Source organism: Papaver somniferum, chromosome 6, assembly GCF_003573695.1.
Source record: "Papaver somniferum cultivar HN1 chromosome 6, ASM357369v1, whole genome shotgun sequence".
NCBI classification, from domain to species: domain Eukaryota; kingdom Viridiplantae; phylum Streptophyta; class Magnoliopsida; order Ranunculales; family Papaveraceae; genus Papaver; species Papaver somniferum.
Genome location: NC_039363.1, coordinates 62,598,876 through 62,608,094, shown reverse-complemented (window position 1 = coordinate 62,608,094; position 9,219 = coordinate 62,598,876).

Sequence of the window (9,219 nt, the reverse complement as noted above, 5' to 3'; positions counted from 1 at the left end):
ACTAGACATTGTGGAATCACAAACGATGAGACGAAGATGTTTGTGATCAAGTTTTATCTTGCCTATCGGAGAAATTAATCTCGAGCAAATCTTAGATAAGATAGTACTCAAACGATAGAATCGGGAAAGATCAGAACACGCAACTGCAAGAGAAATAGTTGGGCCTGGCTTCACAATCCCAATGAAGTCTTTCAAGTCGTTAACCTACAGGGTCTCGATAGAAACCTAAGGTTAAAGGAGAATGACTCTAGTTTATGAAACTAGTAACACACAGGAGGTGTTGGGATTAGGTTTCCCAGTTGCTAGAGTTCTACTTTATATAGTTTTAAAATCCAGGTTTGCAATCCAAGTTACCTTGATAGCAAAGCATTCATTATTCATCGTTAGATGAAAAACCTGATTCAACCAATAATTGAGTATCCGGACTTGGGTTTGATTACGCCAGTACGTGTACGGGTGCGCATACTACTTACACTTCCAAACTCCAGCAGATTTTCACGGAGGTGAACTTTCAGCAAGTATGCGTACTGGTACGCATACTTTCCCATACATCAGCAAACGCCAGTACGCATATGGGTACGCATACTTCAGGCTCCCGATTTTGGACTAGCACACTAATGTGATTAACGCACTATGTTTATATTCAAACATGGTTACATGACTCTAAACTCTTTAATTCAATCATTGAAACTTTCTTAGAGGATGTTATATAGTTGTTATTCACAAACTATTTTTCATCAAAGCAATTTTCAAGTTATTGAAATTATCATAATGAAACATTCCAAGATTTCACCAAATGATTGTATCACATAAACCATGTGGGATGTTACTCGGAAATTTTCATGTGATCTTATTCGGACTTTTGTTACGAATGTAAGATGAATTTGGCCGAAGCGAAAGCTTTCCAACACATATTCCGAGAAATATATAAGCGAGTTAAACTCAGCTCGAAATCTCAAATGTGTATAATAGAAAACTATATCGTAACACTACTTATGTCTCAATATAGGAGATAGAGTAGAAATAGACTTTCCAAGTGATATATGAGTTTCAGTCTCCACATACCTTTTGTCGATGAAGTTCCACAAGCTCCCCTTAGTAGTTCTTCGTCTTCAAATGATGAACGTCGTGAAGTCTAAAGCTCAACTACACAATCTATGTCCTTGTCCGAGACATCTAAATAGGCTAGAAATCATGACTTATAGTTTTGATCACTAACATTGACTAACATGCTTGAGATAGCAATGCATGCGAGTCCGACCGAGCAATGCTCTAACAATTGGTATTTTGAAAATAATTCCATTTTATTATATTGTTTAACCATGACCCAATTTTGACCGTGATTTAGTTAATAGTTTCCCCTCCTCAAATCCATTATTTCCCTCATATTAACAAGAGTCTTATTTATCTTTTTTAATTCTTAAATTTGTTAAAAACTTGGAAATAAAAACCTTCAATACAGATCATGATAGATTAGTAAAAAATTTGGTTGGGTTAAAATGGATGGTGCCACATAATTTTTAAACATACAATTATAACCCTATTTATTTCTCTAACAAGACACTTTCTCTTCAAAAAAAAAAAAAATAATAATCACACTCCCCCATCGACAACATCATTAACACCATCTCCACCACCACAGACACTAGCACCACCATTGACATTATCATCTTCCTCCCAATATCTTTCCCTACCACCACAAACACCAACACCACCAGTATCATCGATAACATCATCTTCATGTACTATCTTTTTCCGCCATCACCACCATGTACAACATCATCTTCCTCTACTATATTTTCTACCATCGTCGACACCACCATCGCAGTCGATAGTGAATTTTTTCTTCTAATGCCCTAATTAAGATTTCTCAAATTCATTGAAACTAAGAGATTTAAGGTTTTATCTTCAATTAATTTCACTAAATGAGCAATGAAGAACATGGATTGACTCTTAATAACGCTAAAATCCATAAGTTTCCAAACCCTAATTATCTTTTAATTTTATTTTTAAAAGAACATGCATTGATCACTAAATTGAACATGAATTCGTCCTAGTCTAGATCTTGATGAACTTGTAACTGGATGAATTTGGTTTGGTTTCACATAAGTCTAGCGTCTGATGTAACTAGATGCAACTAGTCTACAATTAGTTGATTTTGTTTTCATGTATGTATATTCCCCGTTGTACCTTGATAATCTATTTTTTTCTTGAGCAATGAAGAACATGGACTGACTCTTAATAATCCTAAAATTCATAAGTTTACAAAGCCTAATTTTCTTTTGATTTTATTTTTAATATTACATGAATTGATCATTAAATTGGATAAGAATTCATCCTAGCTAGATCATGATGAACTTGTAACTGGATAAATTTGGTTTGGTTTCACATAAGTCCGGCATCTAATGTAACTAAATGCAACTAGTCTACAAATTGGTTGATTTTATTTTCATGTATGTATTGTACCTTGATAGTCTGTTTTTTTATTGTGCTAGTAGTTGATGTTTTAACCAATTACATCGATGAACCTAGGTTTGGTTTAGTTTACGATTTGTTGATTTTTTCGAACTAGGTTCGTGTTTTTTTAGATTTGGTTAAACATGATTTAGTTCAAGTTTAAACTAAGATAAAATTGTTTTCATCCAGTGATGTACATTGTTTAATCCAGGTTTAAACTAGGTTAAACCAGTTTCACCCAGGTTTAATTTGTGATGTATATTTTTTAGTCCAGGTTTTTTTAATGTATTTTTCTAATTTATGTATAAATTAGGATGAAACTAGTTTCATTCAGGTACAATCAATGATGTATATGGTTTCATCTAGGATTACAATACTCATTATGATTGAATTACTATTGAAGTTATTGTAGGAAACAAAAGTGGGAAGAAAATTATATTAAGTACAAAGCATAGGCATGATGTAAAGACTGTTAGTGAATTAAGAACGAAGCATATGCATGATTTGGAGCTGGATGGGAAAACGAGTGAAGAATTGGAATAAAAAAAAAGTTTGGAAATCACAATAAAACATGTAGAAAAATCAAAGAAGTTAAAATTTTGGAATTTGATTAATACGCTTAAAAAATGATAACTATGCAAGGAAGCACATAGTAGGTTAAGTACCGCCTAAAGCCTTACAATACAAAAAAAAAAAAATTATTGATCTAGTTTGTTTAAGTTTTATATTTATAAAAAAAAAATTTCATACATACATTTAATTTATGGAAAGTAAGTTGTGAATATGGATTCATTTATGAACGTGCATGTTAAGCAGGTCTCTTAATTGAAACTTAACCTAAATCGGTGCGGCTATGATATAGTCAGCCCATATACTTGAAGAGTGTGGCCTACCTTATGTTATTAACACATCTGGGTAACTATCTTTTTTTCCTCAGATTGTGGGCATGCTTCTCAGAGTTCATGAGAGAGGACTACGTTTTTAAAGAAACTAATTTTATGGTTTAAGTGAGAAAAAATAGGAAAATTTTTTACTTAGAACTAATTTATAATACATGGTGATAGGTGAATAGGGGTCACATGCTAAAAGTATATGGCTCGGCCACATCTTTGCCATGAGGAACTTAAATTAGCCTATATTTATTACCTTGCGGATAATTTCATATAATCTTATCAAAATATGCAGGATGACTAAAACCTGTTTTATTTGTAATAATATGTGGTATGGATTCAGTTTCATTCAGGCCTGATTTGTGATGTAGTATTATGTATAAAAGGTTGTTTAAATTTTTCAGAATATGCAGGATGAAAAACCACTTTATCCAGCCAAAACATGTTTTCTGTCAGAATATGCATCTTGGTTTGATTTGAGATGTGCCTGGCATCATTCAAGTTTAACTATATAAATTGAAGACCATTTACAATTGAAAAACCATAATACTACATAATTTATAAAATGCATATATTGCCCCCTACAAAATGTGGCAGTACCATACACATTACTATGTAGTTGTCTAGATTACAAAACTAAATGGAAGTCATCCTCTTCTGCTGCAAACTCTCTTTTAAGTAAACCAAAATGCCGATTATGAAAAACATAGCGGTAGTTGATACCCTATAAACACTTATTTATACATGAAGCGTCATAGTTCTCAATGAAACTCACATTATTTGCATATGAATCAAATGAAAAATTTCACACCTATCATATATTGGCATATTTTATAGATTTGATCATGATGGGAGAGAAAATGATATAACTTTTAAGATAATGGATACCATAGTCTGGTAGTGTATAAGCTCCCCTAATTATGGCGGGAATATTTTCATCTTATATATGAAAATAACTTTCTAGAATATTATCCGATTAAGACATATACTCACAATTATTTCTAGATTTTGTAATACCAGGTTGGACCGTAAATAATGACTTCAAAAACCATAAAAAGAAATTGTCCTAAAATAAATAAATGTAGTTTATTTGACATACAAATTTAACATCAACTATGGATTTTTTTGTTACAACCAACAACATATAAAGTATGCAAATAACTCTCAAAAAATAAGAAATTGTGACCTACGAGGCCAACGAGATAATGATTCAAAATGAAACTATAGACGCTTTATTTAACGAAAGAAATTTATCTCGGGATTGAAAGATTCATGCTAGAACCAAAATAAAAATTTCTCTATTTTTAGAAAGTTTCATGCTAGAACCAAAATCATCATTTTTAACCTCCAATTTTTATTTACTGCTAAAATTTTAAATTTCATGAGTCTTGATTATCTTGTTGTGTCTTATTTTTGACAATTTTTTAAGATTATTTCATGGAACTGTCAAGGGTTAAGTCCTAATCATATTAAAAAAAATATTTTGGCAAAACTTGTCACTTCCCATGGCCCTAACATTCGGTTCCTTTACGGGACAAAACAATTACAACACTTTGTTGTAAAAACTCTGAATAACCCCGTACAATAACTTTGTGTGTCAGGACCCTATAAGGAGTACTGGTGGTTTAGTTGTTGCTTGAGATAAGTCTATAAAGTTAAAGGTCCTCTATAAATATGACAACCAAATAAATTGTAGTGTATGAGATGAAATAACGAAAGCTGAGTGGAGTTTTACTTGTATATATGGAAGTCCATACAAGGATTATAAAAAAGATGACTCTTGGCATATGGTCAAGCAAATGGAAGAAACTATGAGTAAGTCTTGGTTAAATCTAGGTGGTCTTAATGTTAATAAAGATATTAATTTTTGGAACCGTCCAAGAACTCTGACGGCATAATTAAGTTCACGGACTTGTTTCCGTTTACATATTGATTGTGAGAGAAAGAGATATAAAATCTTAATATAACTCCTGATTGAGATTCATTAAGTTGTTACTCTCAGAATTGTATTTGGGTTTAGTACATATAGGTTGTCTAAGAAAAAATTGGTGGTGTATTTTGGTACCCCGTATTTTCATTGGGATGTGGCTCGATCAAGCTAATATTATTACCCCGCAGAATATGCGTAATTTAGATGGAGACTACGTAGTACTTATATATTTTAAGATAAGAATACACGTATATACACGATCAAATGTGGTTAAGATGGGGACAATATACTTATTATGTAGTTCGTACCCTAAACAAGCCAGTTAGATCGTTTGTATATCCTTTTAATTGGTATCAGGGGTTTGGCTTCTAAGAGATCAAGTGGTTATGGATGTCAAACCTCACGAGTACAAGTGCGCAAGGTGGAGTTAGTGTGTTCTCTTCCATTAAATCAGATGGATCCATATCATGACGGAAGTGGACTCATTGTGGAGTTAGTCGACCCTCTTTAACTCACATGAAACAAGCTCGAATATGACGTTCGACCCAGTTAACTCATACGGGGAACATCGGGCTCAAGGACACATAATGGACGTAACTAACTAGTTTGACACCAGCAGACGGACGATGGTGGTTGGTGAGATAGATCTAGCTCTATCCAAGGTAAATTGGCTTGACCAAGCCAACAATATTAATGACATATAAAATAAGTAGCAGTGTAGGTGTAATCTAATAAGTTGTGGAATCTTCTTACATAGTTTGGAGGCTTTTAAAAATAAAACCCTACACATGTGCCAAGAATAATTAAGGAGTGGACAACATCGATATTATGTTCTGTTACAACTAATTGGGTTAGTTAATAACCCTTGAATTTACCTTTTTGCATCTAGAAGTCAAGCAAACTAAAATATTTGTTTAATATCCAAAGATTCAAAAGATATTTTTCCAATTTCTGAATGTGGGCATATGTTACTGTAGTACAGTGGTAAAGTCATTGGGTGATGATACCAGTGACCTCTGAGATTGAAACTGGTTATCACCAAATTCTTTACCATTCAAAAAAAATCATATTTGGGTATTCTATCCAATAGTATTCAAAAAGTGTAATTTAACTGACAAATATGCCCCTAATAGAATTATATAAGTTAGTAATGGTTTCGACAGTTTTGAAACCTTAACATGAGCAATAAAAATATTAATATCAAACTGGCTTCTATTAAATTTAATCCAAACTTGAACATTTTGTCCATATCTCATATTCACGGGTATAAATTCATCACAATTTGATGTATTAACCAGCAGTCTAGGTTTTTGTTAATCCAATTTTTTTCACATCAATAACAACATAATTTTCATCGAAAACATTGAATTCAGGGTTTTTTCTTGTATCAAACTCAATAGCTAATAATGGAGATACCTTAGGGACTATGAATTTGAGAAAATCGTATTGACCAGAGATTGCATCTGTAGTGAACTTGAATTTGAGAGAACAAAAGCTAAACAAAAAAAGGATTTAATATATTTTGTGGAAGAATAGAAAATATGAAAGATACGAAAAATGATGAGGTTTGAGTATTCAGTATTGATATTAGTTCTACATCAACAACATTGGATTAACAAAAACCTAGACTGTTGGTTAATACATCAAATTGTGATGAATTTATACCTCTGGATATGAGTTTGAATTAAATTTAATGGAACCCAGTTTGATATTAATATTGTTATTGCTCAGTTTTAAAAGGATTTACAGACAGTCTAACTGGCTTTCTTAGGGTACGAACTATATAGTACCTGTACTGTCCCCATCTTAACCACATTTGGCCATGTATATACGTGGATTCTTATCTTAAAATATATCAGTACTACGTAGTCTCCATATGGATTCCGCATATTCTGCGGTCTAATAATATTGGCTTGATTGAGCCACATCCTTAATTAAAATGCATGGGTACCAAAATACACCACCAACTTTTTTATAAGGAAACCTGAATGGACTAAACTCAAATACAATTAGAATAAACGGAAACAATTCCGTGAACAATAAATCGTTCTTAACCAAAATCATCAATTTTTTAACGAATGTTCTTAAGCTTAGTCATTCATATTTCGAGAATAATTAAGAAGATAAACTTGTCTCAGAATTTCTGTTGTGCTTGTAAAAGTCCACTTAGTCATGCGACTTAGTATCATAGATAGGAATGTGAAAAATTGAGTAATAGGTTGGTTCAGTCTTCACTTACCTTTTGTCGATGAAGTTCTTTAAATGTCTTATGTTGATCTTCGCCTTCAAACGGTAGAACGCAATGACATCTGGTACTCAACTACACACTTATATCCTAATCCGAGACTTGACTAAAATGTAAACTAAAGTTTTGATCAACTAAATTCGACAACAAGCATGAGATATAAACTAGGGGTGTGCATAAAATCCGGAACCGCGGATTTCATCCGAAACCGTCCGTAAAATTGCGGATGAAAACCAATCCGCAAGAGTCTTTGGGCCGGACACGGTGAGTTTTCAAATCCGCAAGGTTTAGCGGTTTGGTTGCGATTGGTTTTGTAAATCCTCGGATTCACCCACACTGTAGGATAGTAAGGGAACTTAATAAAATTAGTAACGATAAAGCCCGGTTAAATAAAGCCCGGCAAAACAAAGCTTATGAGCCTCTAGCGGGTGCCATCACTGGTTATAAAAAGAGAAGGGATTTTTATAACTGAGAGAACTAATAAAGTAAGGCGTGGGATCTTGACTCCCAAATTAGTAACAAGTTTAAGTAGCTCGAGGATCTTTCTATTGACTGTAACCAGGCTATCAGGAGGTGATACCCTATACTCTTTGTTACTTATTTACTGAAATACACTTACTAGAACTTTTGACACTAAACTCATATGAAATGAGTACTGCATTTACACTGACTTCAGCACTTTTTGGCTTCTTCGTCATCATAACAGTGCAAATTTCTCATTTCATTATTATGCACGCAAGTTGTTTGATGAAATTTCTGGCATAGCATATCCAAAAATGCCCTCACCGGTTTTGTTTGTTTACCTTTTTTTTTCTTTGGACTAAATCTGCGATTAATCCGCATCCGATCCTTATTGTCCGTTGATCCGCGGATGTGAAATCCGCGGGTGATTGGGACGGTCACGGTTCAACTATTCAAATCCGAAACTTTGACGGTTTGGTTGCGGGTGACCCATAATCCGCAACCGTCCGTCCGTTGCACACCCCAAATATAAACACTTGTGAGTTCGACCGAGAAATTCTCTAACAGATATAGCGCTGATACGGATACGTCATCAATTTTGAAGTATATGTGCTTCATAAATCTCGCGACACCATCCTATAACATTTTGTCTAGAGTCAAATGTCTACACACAATAAACAAATCATTTATCAACACCACCATTATGAAACTATAAAATAATTACCTTATATGTAGTACAACGACGTCGATAGATTCTAGTTCCTCCACATTATATAAGTATGCGACATCTAAAACGACTTTATTCGCTTTTCCGCATCATAAATAACTCCTCCATCTAATCCAAGTTTTGAACAGTCGATTTATTTTTTGTGAAATATCTGCAATAGATTTTTTTTTCAATCAGCTCAGGTCGTTCTTTTCAGCGTGACCACGAAACACAATAGTTATCCAGAATGATCGTTTGTACAAGCTCATGTCCATCCAGTTGCGTCCTGCTTTACTTCAACATGGTTGGTTGAAACTGAAGTGCTAAGACACTACCTGGTTGTCTAGAAATAACTACCAGTACATCAGAATTAAAGAAAAATTAAAATACTAATTAAACATTTAATGTTGATCACTAACCTAAAAATATTGTTCACTAAACATGTGTTTTGGATGCATGAATGGAATCTTATTGTATTTTCAACTCATCTAACGTAGGAGTATTTTTTCCAAGATTTTCATTAATGGAA